At 37.5% G+C, this 19,486-nt stretch overlaps 1 protein-coding gene across 2 annotated transcripts in view; it reads right to left on the bottom strand.

The window, feature by feature from the left end:
• The window catches only part of LDLRAD4 (low density lipoprotein receptor class A domain containing 4), a 318,465-nt gene extending 301,655 nt beyond the window's left edge, over positions 1 to 16,810 (bottom strand). The window contains exons 1-3 of one of the 2 annotated variants that reach the window (XM_013942419.2): positions 16,651 to 16,810; positions 13,479 to 13,608; positions 5,380 to 5,467 (exon numbers count right to left, since the gene is read on the bottom strand). The gene's annotated coding sequence lies outside the window, so the exon portion shown is untranslated. Of the gene's footprint in view, positions 1 to 5,379; positions 5,666 to 13,478; positions 13,609 to 16,650 lie in introns of those variants that run through there. The other variant, XM_067290736.1, reaches the window with a different exon arrangement.
• Between the last annotated feature and the right edge of the window lie 2,676 nt (positions 16,811 to 19,486).

Raw genomic sequence — 19,486 nt, 5'->3', positions numbered from 1 at the left:
CTAAACTACAAGTAAAAGCATACTACAAATAAAGCACCTAAAACTAGCTAGAAGAACATTCTATAAGTTCCCCCCCCCTTTTTTTTAAACACCCCACAGGTCATACAGATTAATCTCCCTGTTGTCCACTACGAGCAGGCAAGCTGCTCACAATTGCAACCTGATGCTGTTTTGCAAAAAAAGACTGCATCCTGAATGGCCCCCTGTAATATATAGGGGCAGAAAAATCTCCATTATGATAACTTCCAAAAGACATCACTCAGTCAAGCCCCTGGGCTTTCTTCACAGCAGAAGACAGTGAGAGCAGAAATGACAGCAGAGAAAGAAGCAACAATTCTCTCTCCCTATGCCAGGAAGTTATATTTTTTTTCTTGGATGATTCCTTTCAAGAGTCTAACCAAGGACAGTGGAAGCTATGAGCAGCAAGTCAGGGAAGAAAATTTCTGTATCAGGATATTTTTTTGGCAAGAAAGCAAATCTCTTCAAAATTATAAAAATCAGTAATATACAAAAAACAAACTTGCCAAAACATTTTTGGTCATTGCAAAGGAAAAAGGGATGTAAAATATTTTAATAAAGGATGCTGAAATTTTGCAAAGTGGCTCAAGGTCTTAACGATGCAAATTCTAATGTCGGAATCTCTCTCTCACCTTTCTGAAGCGTTCCTGTTTCCACCTGCTGCCATTTTCCATATTAGCACTTGCTGAGATTTTTCCTTGTCTGATGACTGCAAACTTTCTAGCACTGTAAATGGCTAAAGCCCCCAAAACTTTCAGTCTTAGAGGGATGGAGAACTATGCCTGCAAAGAGCTTCAGAGTGGGAACAAGGCCTTAGCTTGCACCCTGATGTCAAAAGCAGATTTATGCAGCTGGACTCGTGCGGTCCCTTGACCTCACGGGCTTCTAGAATCCAGACTTTATTTTCAACAGTGTGTTAGACTGGTATGCAATTATGTCGTCCTAATGACTGTGGCTTCACACTGAAAATCACCACTCTGTGTGCCTTATTAAATAGGTAATAGGTATTAAAGCAGCGACAAGGAAAAAGAAAATGTATGTAAGGTTATAAGAAGATCAGTACAAGAAAAATTACTTAAAACATTTTGCTGTTGTACAAAAATTCTCTATTTGCTCTAGTCATTCACTAAAATTATACTGTCTAGAATGTTGTTTATGTGTGTGCACGCACATACACACACACACACACACACACACTCATTCTGCACTGTGTTGTTCATCCACCAGTTCCACCTGCATCCCTGCAGACCTCTCCACTAGATGTCAATCTCAGTTTTAGATAACCACAAAAATCTGTAAGAGATGTTTTGGTTCTCGTCCTATTGGGCATAACTAAAAAAAGGTTTTCACAATAAGTAAAATGCAGTGTGAGACTGTAAACTTAGTGAGTACTCTGTGAATATCTGGATTGCATCCTCAGGTTTTAACAATGAGCTAACATTACAGAGCATAGATTTCTTTGTTTTAAAAAGACTTTAGACAATAAAAAGTCTTGGAAAGGACATGATTAGACAAAGCAACATAGAGAAGGCAATCAGCTGAGTCCGGAGTAGAACTCTTCCAGAGTCAGCTATTGTACACAGTAATGTAAGAGCTTGGAAGAGGCATGGCAGTGATCTCAGTTGGACATACATTCTCTTGTTGAAATTTAAAAAACCGTCCTTTTCGTCACGGTGACATTTCTAAAGACAACACCAAAACACCACTGAACTTAGAGCCTGCAAAAAACAATGGATGAAAAGTTTTGGCAACTGTTTTTGTCTGAGAATTTACACAGGAGTGGTACACAACTAGTAGAGTACAGAGAGGCCCCAAGGCTCTTCAAGCCACAACAGCAGTAAGCCCTTTAACCCTTTTTGCTAAAAGAAAGTTTAATCCAAAAAAGAACTCCACTAGGAATGAGTGTAGATTAAGTTGCCAGTTCTATCCTTAGCTTCTGACAAGTCAGCCAAAGAAGCTATGATGGGGAAACCAGGCTGCAAGGAACCAAGAGAAATGGACTGGAATCAGATCATATCGTATAAACTACCTAATACATATGCTACCATAATAAAGACAGAGATTTTATTCCCTGTTAAGATGAGCTGGATGACTGAACAGCAGTAAAAAAGAGGATTTCTGTATCAACATGTTATTATATAGAGTCAATATTGTATGCAGCAATTTGATAATACTTGATCATCAAATAAGAAATATTAAATACTTGTCTTAAGCTGGCTATCCTTCTCTATAAAAGAGCCTCAAATCAATTATCTTGGAGTTAGTAGATCCTTGTAAATGTACCAAACATCTTATGAGGCAGCATAGATTGAAAGAATGGAATCCTAACCTGAAATGGAGTTTTTCCTTTTGACAGCATTGCTTTAAAATAAAAAATTGTGCTGCATTAACGCAAAGTGATTAATTTAAAAGGAGTCCAAAAATTAAAACAGGGAGAAAAAGAGTAGTCATAGTGAGTAGACAATGGAAACTTTCAGAGCTCTTCACTTTATTCTTGGGGAGTCGAAGGGCAGAACTAGAAGAAATTTATTGCAATGTAGTGTTCTTAAAATGAAGGAAATTATATTTTAAAATTTAAGCATTGACAAGGTGCTCTGTACTGTACTAGGGACAATGAAGATGATCTTTATCTTAAAAAATGAGGGTGTTTTTGAGGAAGTATATTAAGTAGAAAGATGAAAAAATTCTCTGAAGCCCTAAGGAGGGAGAACAGAATAGCTTTTAAAAACATGTGGATGTGTCAAGTCTTTGGGAAGGATTTGAAAGCCCGGAGCATGATCAGCTGAATAGGAATGACAATATTAGTGAACAGAAAAGACAAAGGCTCACAGACTGTAATATTGATTCTCCCATTACAAATAAGTGTAAAAGACGATACTCTTACTGATATTCAGTTCTGTCACGCATCCTTTTCATATGACTTCCCTCTTTTCCTATAAGGGCATCCAAAGTTTTTGGGTCATGGCTACATTTCAGTACAAGATGGGCATAGCTTTCTTTACGAAATACATTTTCTATTGAGGGTGTGTGTGTGTGTGTGTGTGTGTGTGTAAAACGAGCCCGATCTTGATCCTGCTAAAGTCAGTGGGATTTCTGACATGGACCTCAAAAGAGTTAGGATCCTGTCCAACAATGTTTGGCAATTCTTTCATTTAAAAGTGCTTTGCAAGCTAATTACTTCCTCCACAAGTAACATAAAATGCTACAGTAGAATTGGTGGCTGAGAAAGTAATTATGACTAGGTTTTTGGAGAGGAAGGGGAATTTGGTAATACTTTAAAAATCAAAATTTGTAAAATAACAAGAATTCTTAACTCCTCTTACACAAGTATTAACTGTAATTTAATTACATCTTATTTTCTTCTCATACTACTCAATAATTACAATGAAATCATAATAGTCAAAAAATGTCTTCATGACCAGATGACATTTACATTTCTGGCTGGGGCACTGTAACACTGTACTCCTTCATAGTATCACGGTAATGTGCCTGGATATGTAATTACACTGAGAGGTCTGTACACTGTTGAGCTACTGGTGTTACATCTTGAATAGAAAGTAATTTCAGGCATTTGGGGGACTGTTTTAATCCCCAAGTTTAATGTCAGAGATCTATAAATATCAAATTAAAGCTTATAAAACACATTAATTCTTTGAACACTAATACAGAGAGGCACATGGAAATAGTCATAGTAGTTTAAGTTTGCATGTGCTTATATATTTTCAGAGTATTCAAATTTACATACTAAATGAGATCAAAGCCTAATTCATAGCAAAGGCAATAGCTGCTTTGTGGCCCAGTAGACACAGCACTGTAGAATAAATCAGGAGAGATCAGATCAGTTCATGATGCTGACTCTTCTTATAGTACATCCTTAAGGCAAATCACATTTCTTCTATGACTTGGATTCTCTGTCTCTGCCATGGAAATATTAAGGTTTATCCTCCAACACACATCAATCTGAGGATCAGAAATGAAAATCAAAATATATTTGTGATTTTTTTTTTTAATAAAAAAGAATCTTATATAATCTTTCACATAGCAGAGACCTTTTTTTTTTTTGCAAAGCAGAAAATAGGATGTTTGTTTGTAAATTTGTTGTAAATGCATCAGAGTATATCCTGTGTATTAATTCACATGCTAAATTACTAAAGCTGTGTCCAAAATGCCTTAATGCTATGAGAGGATTTTGAAATAACATTTTATCATCATTATTATTTTGCATACTGGGGGGCTTTTTTCCTGCCTGCTTTGTAAAGTAGAGAAATGAATGTGAAAGTCCTGAAAGATGTGGAAGTTACTATACATCTTTCCTTTTATTGTAGTAGTGCTGTCAACATTTAAGCAAACTAGTCAATTTGGTATTTGAAATATTTGTTAGCCAGGGAATCATTTCAGAATTCTGGTTCCCAATTTTTTGGAATTTTTGAAGATCTGAAGGTTTTACTACAAAGGAAAACAATTAAAATGAAAGCGCATAGGTTGGATAGATTCCACTACTCTAATCACATATATTGTCATATGAATAGCAGCCAGGTCTCTTCCATGTCTAAGAAACAACTTTCAGTCACCTTCAGGCATCACAGGCTAACACCGCCCACTGCATCAGATACCCGTATTGTCTGCAATGAGAGGCACATACAACCTGCTGTTGACTACACATCTGGTTTGCTTCATTTGCTGCTGTGACCAAAAGCATTTTTCACGTCTGAAAAAATGTGTTTCTACTTTTGCTTACAGAAGTACTGAAAACAACACCATCGCATTATTACTCTCAAACTGACTGCTCCCAAAGGGATTTTAGGGAGTCTTTGCTCTTTAAATGTTAAAGGTTACCTCAGTGACCCTTTTACCCTCCCTGCTGCTTTTGTAGGTCATCTGTAACATTTTTAATATTGAATAATCTACATAGTGTACAGCTGTTTAGTGCCCTTCATGAAAGGCTCTCAAAGCATTTTGCTGACACTAACCAGTTCGCACTTACCAACTCAAACATACACAAGCATTATTCCTATTCTATACGCAAGGAAACAACCTCGGAGAAGCTGAGTGGCAGAATTCATTCCTGCAGTCCTAAACTCTCATCACTAGATTACAAACAGACTGAAGAAAAACAAACCATGCTCTAATGCTCAGATCTGAATGACTGCATTAACATTTGCTGTCTCTTATCTCAGATACTTATAGCTTCTCATTTATTTATAAGCAGACTACCTACACAGATCTTAAGCGTTCTTTATAAGCTCCAGAGAACAGAGGCCAATACAAAAAAGGACATTAAAAATAATCTTTCCCAATTATTTTAGTATCAATATAACAAGTTGCAAGAATATGAAATGCATAAAAATGATAAATTTTTACCTCTCTTTTCTGTTCAACACACCGACTATTCGTTTGGCTGGATCTTCAACAGCTCTTCACTGACAGTTGAATCACTTTAAAGATGACACTACCGGAAAAAAAAATATTAAAAAAATTGTGAAAACAAATGTTTCTACATTTCAACACCAAAGCTTGCATATATCATCAATATTGGTACCATAAGATGTATTCTCCTAAACAGATCAATATATTCACATATTTCTCCAGTGAATGCTAAAGCACCAAGATGTGCCCTGTCATGTTGTGAAAATGATACCCCGATTCATAAGTTTAGCATAATGAGATGTCAGATAGAAAAAAAAAAAAAAAAAAAAGTATTTTCTCTCCCAAAGCTAAGGAGTGAAAGCATGCTCTACTATGTTGAAGGATGGTTTTCTGAAACTGTTTAGAAACACTGTATTATAAATGGTGTTATATAGATGTAAAAATGAAAAAAAAAATCCCTGGTTAGGAGACAATTTACAGAATAGCTAACGATGCCAGACATTATCATTTTTTTAAACATTAAGTGAAAAGGTTGATTGTATTTCTAACATTGAAAAACATTTGTTGCAGATTAACGTAACTTCAGATGTTCTTCTGGTATAGTATCATTTATAGAAATGTAAGGGTCAATCTACCCTGTGACTTTAACCTCTAATTTAGTTTTTTTTATTATTATTATATATTATCTTCTCTACAGTAGTTTGCTCCTTCAATGTACAGAATGGAGACTGCCCAAAGGACGAATCAGGAAAGAAGCTCCATTTGATAGAAGCTCTACCTCACTTGTGCAGATTAACATCTTGCTCTTGTTTAGTATCATACCCACTAAACCACATTTTCTCTAACAGTAGGAATACATGAACAAATTGCTACAAGTTAAGCAAGGATGGCAAATTTACTACAAATCAGTTGATCTGCAGTAATCTGAATAAGGTGTACCCTCTTCCCCAGTAACAAATACAAAAGTAGTTGGTCTTCAACCGAGAAAATAAACAGCTTTGAATTATCTCACATTGACCTGACAATAACAATTTGCAAGCAGGCAGTTAATGCAAAACAGCTGCCCTGTGGTAATTTACTTAGAATAAGGAGTTAAAGCAGGTTATACATGTACATATAAATACTTTCACTATACATGCACTTACATTATGTCAGACAGTCTGGCAACCTTTGTATAAACTATAGCCACACCTATATCTTATGCCAATTAATGTTACATTGTTTCCAGAAAATTTCACCTCTTCAAGCTATGTCTTTCCGGCAAGATGACAAATGTGTGAAATAATCTCTTTGTTCCTAAAACTTCAAGACACTTCACCAGGGTGCGTACATGGGCAAATAAACATGTGCTTATGGTTTATATAGCTCTGTCATTCTCAGCTTTTAGCACATAACTATACCAAACTGCATTGCTTCAAAACTAGACAATTATAGCACAATAAAGGCTATTGCTCCTCACAGCTATTAGAACTATCTTCGTACTGTTTATTCTTGTATGTTCTTCTTTACAATGATATTTATTTTTCTGCTGTACTCATGAGCATTTGTTATCCTGAAAGCATGGGAGATGTGTGATATCAAAGCTTGACTTATACAACAAGCAGTGAGGCCTTTCCTACAGGGACCTCACAGCTTCCCCAGGGAAACGGGCAAAATGTTATCTCCGAGTCAGTTCTCCCTCCAGATATCTGCCCTGCTGCTGGGTGCTGGAGACAGGACAACAAAGCAAAGAAGATATTGTTCTCTTCAACACCATTCCTGGCACCGCATCCCAACAGCGGCAGGGTGATCTTGGCAGGGAACACCACAACTTGGAGCGTTTTAACAGTTGCATGGGGCGTTCAGCCAGCGGCCGCACAGCTGCTGCTGGAAGAGACTCCAAGCTATCCTCTCACCGACTGAACTGCTCTCCTTTCACAGATCTCTTGCTGCTACAGTGGAGGTAGTAACAATATCAAGCAGACTTCTCCTCCTCCACAAGTCCTGCTGTTGACTGGTGTAGACTCAATGTCATAGTTAACTATAACAATCTGGGCTTAGGCTAGATGCTGAGTTCATTTAAAGAGGCCTAGGAGAACTTCAGAATCATGTCTGTGCTCTGCCACCAGAAATAAAACAAAAATGCTCTGGAGTCAATAAAGCTGCCACTTGTCTGTTCTCAAAGAGAATTACGTGAGCATAGGAATGTATTTGTCAGTTTGTAGTCTCAGCTTTCTACCAGACACATGATCTTATAAGTCCAGATGTCATTTAGAACAGTGTCAAAAGTCAGACTAAAGTTAGTATTCATCTGAAGGACTTTTTGAAAGAAAAAAATATGCTCTGCATTTTAAAGAAGGAATTGTAAAAATACCTCAAACTTAATGTATCTCTTAGCAGTGTCATTGGGTTTTCCTCTCATACAAACACATGAGCCCAAAGAATCAAGAGTGGACACTTTTTCTGTGCGTCTGTCTGCATATGGCTCATAACTCATCCTTAATTTATGAGTCTCAGTAGCCCCCTGGAGTAAGAACTAGCCACCCATATAGTCTGATTTGCATGCACAGTATCTACCTACATGAAAACTCTTCATACACTGGGAAAAAAACAAGAATGGATTTTCTACATGTATTTAACAAACAAATGAAATACTTTCAGGACAGTTTAGGCTTTCTTAGACAATATTAGAATTGCCTGCACACCACTCTATCAGTGGGTGCAGGCAGGAAAAACATTTTGCTTATTTTGTTCAGACAGAGAGACAGACACCCCAAAGCTCTACCTACCGCTCTATACAGAGTGAGTTCACCTCCATGCCATGCTGTGCCTGCCCAAATTACAGCAGTCACCCACTTCCACTGACTAAAATGGTGCTTTATTTGCAATGATTTCAATAAAGCTCTCTTTGTTCATGAAAGATCTCTATTCTTTTCACCAAAAGACATGATCTCATCATTCTGATATAATTGTCCCATTAATTGTATGAAAGGAACTTTGCATTGCCTCAGCTGAGAGAGATCACTCTAGAAGGTGAATCTAGGAGTCCAAAGGGATGTTTACAAATTACCTCATCAACAGGAGGAAGAATGGGTGTCATTTAGCTTTTCCATAAGAATAAGAAAGAAAGCAAAATCAGCACAGGGCCAGGCTGACATCAAGCCATTCAGAGAGTATCCAGCCCCAACACTGTCTCAGCCTCACAGTAATTCTTTTAAAATCAGTTGGCCCCTAACTGCCTTGCAAAATTCCATCTCAGAAAGGAATTAAAAGTGTCTTTTAACCAGGCACATGCAGTTGCACCTCCAGGAAAACATGTTTATTTTAATGATTCTGCTGCATGCTCCTCATTAAGTTCTGCATAGACGTACTATACGTATCTTTAAGCCCAACTGCAGGTTTTCCATAAAAAAATTGTTTAGATTTTTGCCACAGCAAGGTAAATTTCAGAAAGAAAATGGTAATATTACTAAAGTTGGGCTTTTTTGTTTAAGAAAACACTGTGGTCATACAATAATGAAATCCCTTTATTGTAATAGATATTACCACTCAGTACAGACCTTGAGCTAGTAACTTTCTTCCAAGTCACTCTTTCTTCTAGGGTTCTAAATGAAGAACTGAGTAAGAGATGGTCAGATAGAAAGCTGTGTGAAAGAAAAATCCTTTTCTTCAGTTGTATCCCAGTAAGTAGATTGTTTCAGCAATTTACACTTACCATTCTTGGGCAAACAAGTAGTTGAATCATTTCTAAAACAAACATCACAGGAGTTAGCTATAATAGACATGGGTTACCCTTCAGTGTTTTGAGAGTTTCAGTTTAAGAAGACTGACAATCTACAGAAGCTTGGTGCTGAAACAGGAGTACTGACCTTGATGCAGGGATGCTGTGTTAAACTACCAGCACGGTCTGTAAGTCATACCAAGAAGTCTAAAGTCCTTGTGATTACAGTGTTCTTGGTGATTCAAGACAGAGATGCAGAAACGTGGAGTTACAAGTTTAGGCCCATACTCTATCATTAGAGGAGATAAGATCAGATAAAACACCCTCTCCACTTAGGTCCTTCTGCTTATCTAAGTTGGACTTAGCGGTGCACATCAACACTTCGTATCCCAGAACAGGTCAATGGACTTGCCTTCCTCCAGCTCTTATTCTTGTGGCCCAAGGACTGTGGTGCTAGCCTTGTACTCACACCATTTCTACTTGCATTTCATCTACACAAGATGAGGTTTTGTCTCTTTCGGTTCAGAGTTAGGCTCCAACATGCCTAATCCTACAGGTATGGCTGTTCACCCACTTTCCCTGTCATGGCTTCTTGGGCCCTGGGACCAAGTACGAATAGACCTTCATCTTCAAACAGGAAGATAACTTGAGGCACAACATAGTAATCTGACCTGATAGATCAGAGGACTAGCGTATTATTGCAGTAAATGGGCCCAATCCTATCCCTGGATAGTCAAGCAGAGAAAGGGAAATCAAAATTTGCCTCCTTTAGACATTAATGTTTATGCTAATGTTTCACATTCCCAGATACACATTTTAACTGGGCAGAGCACTGCGGAGTCATTCCTTGCAGAGAAGAACTGCCTCCCGTATCAGTAAGTCCTCACATCCTGCATCTAGAAGAGCAGAAGTCTTGGCACACTAACCTGCATTGGCTTTGTTGTTTTAAGTGGGGCATTAAGTTCATTTTTGCACCGTTTACAGACCTGTTGAAAATTGCTGTTCATAAAGGGGCAATCTCACCCCAGGCCGCTTCCCACCCTCCCTATTCAAGAAGCAGGATACCATCTTTTTCTCAGAACTCGTCAAGTGGTAGCCCACCTTCTTTCTTGGAGGTTTTTCTTGATGTGTCAAAGTAACTAAGTGTTCTGTCCAGGAGAAAAGGCCAGTTGATATTGGTGGTTTGTGCATCACTTCATGCCATGTCTTTCATAGGACAAGAATCTGCTCAAGTAAGCAGCTTGGGCTTTATCCATCAAAAGTGCAATGTATGGAACCCACTGTTCCCCAAGGCAACTTTGAGCAACTCCCACATTATCAAATTAAGAAAAAAGCATCTTAGGGTCTTGATGACCTCCCTTTGGCATATATACATTGGGTACATATTACTGAGGAAGGAAGTTTTCAGGAACTGAAGTGCACTCCAAGTCATTAATACACCACACAATATCTGCTGTTGCTGCTGAAGCAGCTATTCCCCCTTTTGTTGCAGTTGGGGGGTGAGAGGTTTTGGGTTTCACAGCCTAATCTCAGAAATTCGGGGGTGGGGGGGGGTGGGGAAGGCACCCTGGAGTGGCTGGTTTTCAGTCAAGCTGATAAAAGCATCCTAATCCATAGTACCACTGTTCCCAGGTGGCCTGCTTTCCATTCCAGGATGTCTTTCTGACCTGACTGGGCTTTCTACCGAGACATAGGTCACATATAGTTCCCATGCCTGGAGAAGGGGACAGATCAGCAGCCCGAGTAGCTTCTGGCTGTGGTAATGCCAGCAGCAACTTTCCAAGATCATGGGTGTCTCCAGGACCCCTGCAGCAGCTACACTTGCCTCTGCCTGAGTTTTGGAATAACTAATGTCTTAAAAATCCTCCAGCTTGGAAGAGGTTACCACCTCCAGCTCATCTCCAGCTGCCTGTCATCACCCCTCTGCTAGAGATTACCTCCTGGAGGGACTCTTTAGTACAAATGCTCCACAATCTGTTTCCATCAAAGTGAACTATGTTAACTCAAAAAAAGTCTTTCTAAGCTAACTCATTTTGACAGGTTAGAGAATGCCTACACAAGCAACTAGCAGATCTGAGATGATGATAATCACCAGCTGAAAGATGGTGTCAAGCAGCTGAGGGGCAGTTACTTCTTCTACAAGCATAGCAATAATTTCTGCCTGTGACTTTAATAAATTACACCTTTGTCTGCTGAAATGCAAGTTTTCTATACATCACTCAAGATGTATAGAATGATGTTTACATGACGTATACATCACTTTTCTATACATTAATCAAGAAAAATTATATTAGCGTAATTATTCATCTGTGTTGCTAATGCTAGCATCTTCTGCTTAATCCATTAACATCTGCACAGCCAGGTGTCAAAGTATCCAAAGTCTCCTCCAAAAATCCTTGTTAAAAGATGTAGCAACTCTCTTACCTTCAAAAAGTTTGTACACTTCTTTCAACCCATTTCTCTCATTTTCTGTTACACCAAAATTAAAAATAATTTCAAACCATTTTTATATTCCAAATGCAAGCCTCATTTCAGTGTATGAACTTCTACTCCATCCAGCAGAGGTTATTCTGCATTCATAAATGCATCTTTGCAATTACACAAAATAAAATTCATCTTTCTACAAAAGTCTGGATGAGCGCCTCCATGCCATAAAATAAGATACATGATAACCTCCTAGTTAAACTGGTGCAGAAATATCTTAACTAGATCCTTTATAACAGGGCAACTACTATGCTGCTATAGAATAGTTGGTTTAATTCCTGCTGAAATAATTTTGTAATATTATAGCAGCTCTGAAAAATAGCCTCAGTTTATCTTTTTTTAAACTCAAACACCTTTACTTGCTTACAGCAGTACTGAAAATCCTAACTGACTAGTTCCTGTACATCACACAGATGCCTGGAGCTATGACAATAGTTCATCTGAGGACTCTAGGGGTGGTCAACAGGGAGGCAGACACACAGAAACTATAAAGATTACACAAGGAATACATAGTATATGGAACAGGCTTTGAATGACTTCCTAACATAAGTCAGCTGCCTAACATGCATGTTCAAACACAGGACAAGCTAGGTAGGTGGGAAAGGGAACAGAAAGACATTTGAAAACTGTGTAATTTGCCTACATTGTATGGTTTATGCAACTAAATGGCAAGACTAAGCATCAATTGCTGTTTTAGGTACATAAATGCTTTGAAAATTCTATCCCATGATCTAATCTATTCCATTTCTAAAAACACCAAACCTCTTAAATATTTCAATACTATTCAACTACAGAATAGGTTGCCAGTCTTTAAGTCAGCATTCATTGCAGAGACAGCTTTTAAGCACATGGTCATGTTTTCACAAATAAAAAAAGGTAAGAATCTTCATCTCATCATCTCACTTTATGTTCATATCTTCTTCACTGTTCACACACATTTTGCTTTCTGTTTTGTCACAGTGGACAATGCAGCTTAGGTACATTGTACTACCCTTCTGTCCTTTGGTTTAATTCTTCCAATTCATTAATTTTAATTCTTATTCAATTTTCAGCTAAGGGCTGGTAAATGTGTTTATTAAGTTTAAAATTTGAAAACTAAAACATTAAAAGTTAATGTTGCTAGTCAATATTTTTCATGGTTTTCATATAAAATACGCTACACTTAGAAGAAAGACTTTTCCAATGGCCAGTACATCCAATTCTAAAAAACAAAAATCAAAATGGAATTTTCCTTATTCTGTAGAACAATACTCTGATAATGACAACCTACATATTTATATAATTACTATAATTTACATTTGTAAAGTTTCTACTTGTAATAAAACAGAGATTGTACCAAACTGCAGGAAATACCCTTCTGATTCTAATGCACAATTTCAGTTTATTCTATAGAAGGGATTGTGAAGTAGGCAACGTAACTCTTCAAAAGGGATGGCTTTGTGAGAAAATTCTTATAGGTACCACCTATTTAAAAACATTATAAAATAAATTTTGGAATTCCACTAAAATTTGATGTCAGCTAACCTGTAGATTCCATTAAATTAGATACCATTGTTTTTAATATTCACCAAAACAATTTAGAAAGCATAGTTGTTCGAGAGAGGCTCAGAACAGACCAAAAGGTCCAAACACCCCTAAATTTTAGAAAATCTAATCCATACTGTTGTCTTCTTTTACACTGGGGGAGAAAGAGTGAACTGTGAGGAGCTGATGAGCAAAGAGAGAAGGACTTTTTAATACTTTGCATTTGCACACAATGTTTCCAGATAGAAAATAAATTGAGAAACCACTCTAAGATCAGACACTGCAATGAAGATAAAAACAAATACTAAAAGCACCCAAGCCCTACAGGACAGTGGACAGGCAGATATTCTCAAAGAATCAACAGGGGTGACACATCCTGATTTACCTGAAAGGAAGAGAGATTGTTCCCACTCTTCGGATCTTACACGTGCTGGCAGGTTCAAATATGAGCCTTCATTGCTTTGACATTCCTTTCCCTCTCCTTGGAGGCCCTGGTCTCCAAACACGGATAGCACCTGCAGGAAAAAACAGAGGTTCTGAGCTGATTTTCACACAATTGCTGAAAACCTGTAAGATAAATGTGAAGAACATCTGAACGGGTTATTGAAAAAGGAGAAAAAAATCTGCGATATGAGGACACAAGATACTTCATTCTGAATACAGAAACCCCACTTGCCTAGCTAGCATCCTTTACTATGAACAAACTTTCAAAGAGTGTTTCTCTCTAGTACTCATGAGTCATTTTCTAACATCGTGCCTTTGGCGGCTTGAAGCATTTTGAAAGTGGAAAGCAAACAAAATTGCTTTTAATGCACTCATAAGAGGGTACTTCAGGTTTTTTAAAAGCCATTTTTTCTCTATCTTTTAGCTGCTAGGAGGCTTTAAATGGGACCCCTGTAGGTTTTTGTCTGTAAACCATACGAGAGCATAAAAGCTTGGAAAACTTGCAGAGATTTTGAAGCAGGTTCACACAGCTTCATTGAAACTGTGTGTGGTTTTGAAGCTCACCAGGACTCTAGTCACCAGGAACCATTTAAAATTGCCAACTTAAAAAAATAGATTAAAAAACTCGTAACAGATTATGATGAAAATAAGACATTTTGTTAGGCTTCTAGTTTAGAAGGAAAAACATTGCTCTGTAAATAAGGAGGAATGAGCTTTCACTCTGTATAGGTTTTTGGTATTGTTTCTTTTAAAACACATAGTATCCTCAAAAAGGGATCAGAGTAAACATAGCCTGAACTAACCTGCAAACTGGTCTACCTGTATCAAAGGATCAAATTAATCAATCCAGTAACTAACATATGGTGGCTCAGGTGTCTTAAAAGCACTTGCGGGATTGTTACAATGGAAACATGTCAAATCTTTCTCTGTCTTTGGAGGTGACACTTCTCAAACCATTTCAGTATCAATCAGAATAGCTAGCAAGACATGGAAAATTTGAAAAACCACCATGGCCAACCAGAAATACTATGAGAAACCTGAAAATACTTTCATTTATATGAAGAAACATTCAAATAAGATTTTCAGACTGACACCTTTATCTTGCTATCACTAATTTCTAATTTTCCATCATAAAAAGGTTTACTAGGATTCGCTGCTACAAAAGAAAATGGCAAAATACTATTTTGAATGTTATGGCAGACACAAAAAAATCATCATTGTAGGGTCTAACACTGTATCTCTTGTACATACATAGATCTCATGAAGCCTGTGAAAATTTTGTGATGAAAGATTGCTAGACTTCAGCCAATGTTAAAATTCTAGTAAGATACCAGGAAATGAAACCGGCTTTTTCATGTTTTCCGATGACAAATGTTACAATGGATGGGCTATGTTTGATACTATATAAACTTGCTGTTGGACTGTTTTTGCCACTATTTGTTGCTTTGAGCTGAAGTTTTACACTGATTGATATTGTCCAATGCTCAGCAGTGCTGCTGATTCAGGTTAACCGCTCAATAGTAGCTGTGCAGTGGCAGGGAATCAATGTAGCTGTCCACCAAGCACATAGAGAAGACAGGGCTGGAAAGGGGCACCTTGGTCATGGAATCCTATTTTTCCACAATCACAACTAGCCATGGAATCAGTTCCTAACTCAGAAAGGTCTACATAACCTCTCTTCTGTTAATATATAATACCCCAAAAGCCACTAAGGTTTTTTCCAATGTCCCACTTGCAAAACGTTGGCCCACATTAAATGACTAAAATCTACAGTAAGTACGAGCCCCTGAATAAGAGCAGGAGAGAGCAAAGAATCAACAGTTTCTGAAGTCTTTGGAATATCTGAAGATTTATTTTAGAAGCTCTCAAAGGATCATAGAAAGAGATTCATACCATAAAGAAACACAAAGCATCCATCCCTGCCTATCTGGACTGGAGGGGATGGAGGAGGACCCCAAAATCTAGTGATGGAAAGCAGGATACACTAAACAGGTGCTTGGGAGACTTTATCGCCGAAGAAAGTACCAGGGCACTCCGACTACTTTTTGGGTACACTTGTAGCAATCTTCAGTGCTTCACCAGAAGGTAGGGAGGGAAATTGGAACAAAGTAAAAAACCCTTCCAGAAGCCATGGAAGGGTAGGGCGTAGAGGTAGAGGATTCCTTCCTGGATCCCACAGGTGAGTAGCAATTCTGAAGCATGGCACTAATACAGCACAAGTATAATGTAAAAAGATACTCAAGTAGTCTCAATGTTAAAAAAAAAAAAGGGGGGGGGAGGTACTATTCAAAGTATTACTCAAAGAGAGTAAAGCCTGGAAGAGTATGGCCCATGGCTGGCGTCTCAGTATTTTTCCATCACTTAGACCAATCTGAAGAAAATCCCTGCAAAGAAGCTTTCATAAGATGGCATTTTTGTGATTCAGTATAGCACCAATATTCCTTTTGAGTTTTATAACTGTTCCTAGAACATTCTTGGCAATGAATTTAAACTTTTTGAAAGAGGTTGCATTTCACTGTAAATGGTTATCTGGTATTCAAAACACAAAATAAGCATTTGAATATTTATTGTGAGCACATTGCATTTTAGGGAGAACACACAAAGATTCTTACCACAATTATCTTGTTCCAGCTTTAATATATTAGCTGTCACCTCTTTAATGGATCTTGTGAGAAAGGAAAGTTTCTTTCTTTAACTCTCTTTTCCCCCTGAACGCAATTACCACCTCATTCAGAGCTCTTTGTGTCCACCTAATCTCTCCGATTATGTCTCTGACACCACCACAATACTACATGACTGACATACCTGACAGCTGTGACTGCTGACAGAATACTCACAATGAAAACCAGCTCTATGCAGGATGAGTATTACCTACCGCCAGCCTCACAGAACAAACATGGAAGGAAGGTAAAAAAGGGGTGGGGGCATTTCACGACTAGCCTAACCCCTACCGATTTTTCCTCCTTTTAGAGCCAAACAGCATTGACAAGCAGAGCCTCTTTGTACATACTTACCTAATGAACCAATTGTCGGATGAATACAAAAGAATGCCCATTAGTATTTTAATTTTGAATTTATAGAGGAGAAAATGCGTGTTTGGAGACCTGACTTACAAAAGTAGGACTTGATGGATCATTTTGTCTCTCCATGGCCCTTTTATGCTTCTCCGGGTCATAACTCCCAGCTGGTGCTCAACTGTCAGATTTAGGCAGGTGGCAAAAGATGATAGCCCATAAGGAGGACAATACCTGAAAATGCATCCCCAGACTACAAACTGCTACTGGAATCAAACACAGAAACTATTTCAGAATTCAGCATTTTGAGACATTAATACATAAAGTAGTATTACAAATAACTGACTAATAAAAGAGCAATGAGGAACATTAATCAGGAAAAACATTAAGGTAGAGCACTTTACAAAGTATCTTATACTAGTAAAGCTTCCAGGTTTTTAAGTGGTATTTCTCTATTAAAACCCTCATTTTGTCACCACTGACCTCCAATTTTTTCAGAAAAAGATCAGAATTTTGGGAATAGGGGTGAAGGAGATTCTAAATATTTTGAATATTTAGGGAGAAAAAAAAAAGTTGTTGCATCATTCTGAGCTCTTGAGTAGCTTCAGAAATACACATTCCCAGGGTGAGAAAGAGGAGGTAGAAAGCAAACATTTTCAAATTAGAATGTCTACAGGTCAGCCAAAATACACCATTCAGACATACAAGCTTTCCGAGATGATAACATTTACATATAACTAATCTAAGTACTTTATATCCACCCGATTTCACATCTAAAAACAGATCATGTAGATTTCTTCAGGCAATCATACAGCAAAAATAAAGCACATGAGCTTGAAGGATAGTCATAGGAAAGCTTTGTGATCCAACAGTAAGTTATTGAAAGCCGAATTGTTCATTTTCTATATTAACTTTCTTATGCTGCAAGTAAGGTGTTCATGTTCTTACCATAGCTCAGCAAAACATTACAATAAGTTCAGAAATGTTTAAGGAACAGTTTAGGTAAACATGATATAAAAATATCCTTTTAACCCTATGTAGTCCAGCTTGCAACATCTACTTACTTTTGTACTTTAAGTTTGCAGTGCCTAGGAACCTATAAGGCAGATTCTAGATGGGATGAGGCATCAATGAACTAATGTAATGTTGTAATTAAAAATATTCATTAATATTAATAAGTACATTGAAGAAAACTCTCTTTTACTTTTCATGCCAAATCAAATTATCAAATGGGAAACTAGAATCAACATTCTACTTAACTGGTAGATTTGGTAGGAAAATTGGTAATTCACAAACACTGATTTTTCACAGTGCCACTTAAATTACTAACAGTCAACTTTCTTACTAAATATCAGGCATCACTGCAGGCAAGTGGATTCTTCGCACAAATATTCTGTGTCCTACATACTGATTAAAGACATGCATACTTTTTACCTATGCTATAAAAAGGAGTAGGGCATGAACTTGTGACCTAGTTTTGTAAGAAAGTTAGAACAAGATAGCTGTGAATAAAAGGATACTCCAGGACAGTTCCGGGGACAACTGATCTTACATCAAATGCTCACGCTTTCACTAGCTTCCATGAACTTTTGTTCCCATAATGCTTTATTTCACCCAAAGATGCAATAATACAGAAACCTAACATACTGCACATGTATAGGATGCCTTACCCACTAACCTCATAGCAAACTTTGATAGCCCTGTAGCCCCCAACACTTCCACAAATCCTAAGAGAAAGGATATACCAGCATTTCACCAAATAGGCACCATAGAAATCGCCTACCATAGAAATGCCCCTATGCCTTTTATGCTCTACTTTGAAAAACCACTATCACCACCAAAAGCTTGTTTTATGCACTAAAAACCCCTATGAAAATTCTCTTAATTTTCTATATGATCAAAACTATTTTTGAGACAGCCAGGCCTCAACACGCCCCTTTTACTAGGTTTTCTGAACCCTAATTAGTTTCAGATGCCAGGGCAACAATCTCCAAAACACACTGAAGCACGTGTACAGAATGTATTATTACTCCATTTGTAGTCAATGATGTGAAAACTTCACAAAGCTGTTGAATAATTATGATTACTAATATCCCAATTAGGTTGATCAGGTACAAAGACTGTAGGCACTTAATGAATTCTAAAAAATAATTTATTTTGGACTTTTTTCCCTGACTGTTCTTAAAACCAACATCTAAGATTACTATAATTAAAAAGACAAAGTCTTTTTTTTGTTGTTTTTGCTTTTGTTTGCCTACTTGGCATGTTTGAGCCAATCTTCCCAGTCTGAGACAAAGTATTTTACCCTACAACAGGAGAAAATCGAAAAAGGTTTCAAAACTGACAACAACTAAGATGAGAAGCAAGAACTATACTCAAAGCTAATTCTGGTTCCTTTATCAAAACTATCATGGCTTACGTTCTTAATTAAATTTGTTGCCTTTGAAATGCTTGAGAATTGGTCAAAATATTTTGTTTTTAATAACTTCGTTGTATTTTTTTCGTATCATTAAAAGATGCAGGGAAAGAGAGCAGGGCTCCTTCAGAGTAGGTACTGGACAACTCAAAGCAAGATTGCTGACTATAAAAGTTTATAATCTGTTTAGACAACACAACTGTGGAGAAAGGAAGCAGTTTTATTTTACAGAGAAGGAATGGAAGCAGTTTCAAGTAACTTGCTCAATTTTTAACTGCTTTTAAACTCCCACTGATGTTTCTTAAAGAGTACCATACCAATTGTTATTTACTGCAGCCTTTGCTAAAAGCCTGCCTCTAACCTCAAAGGAGAATCAGTAACCTAGACTACTTCTAGAACTAGCAGAATTCTTGCTTCCCAGACATCATGACCTTCTCCTTTCTCTTCGCTTTCTCCTCCCTTCAAATTTTCATTTTGCAACTCAAAGTATATTGGCAATGCTCCAACTCTTGGACCTTC

The sequence above is a fragment of the Apteryx mantelli genome, chromosome 2, assembly GCF_036417845.1.
Source record: "Apteryx mantelli isolate bAptMan1 chromosome 2, bAptMan1.hap1, whole genome shotgun sequence".
Lineage (NCBI taxonomy): Eukaryota > Metazoa > Chordata > Aves > Apterygiformes > Apterygidae > Apteryx > Apteryx mantelli.
The sequence above is the reverse complement of the archived record's forward strand: the minus strand, read 5'-3'. Positions and strand labels throughout refer to the sequence as shown.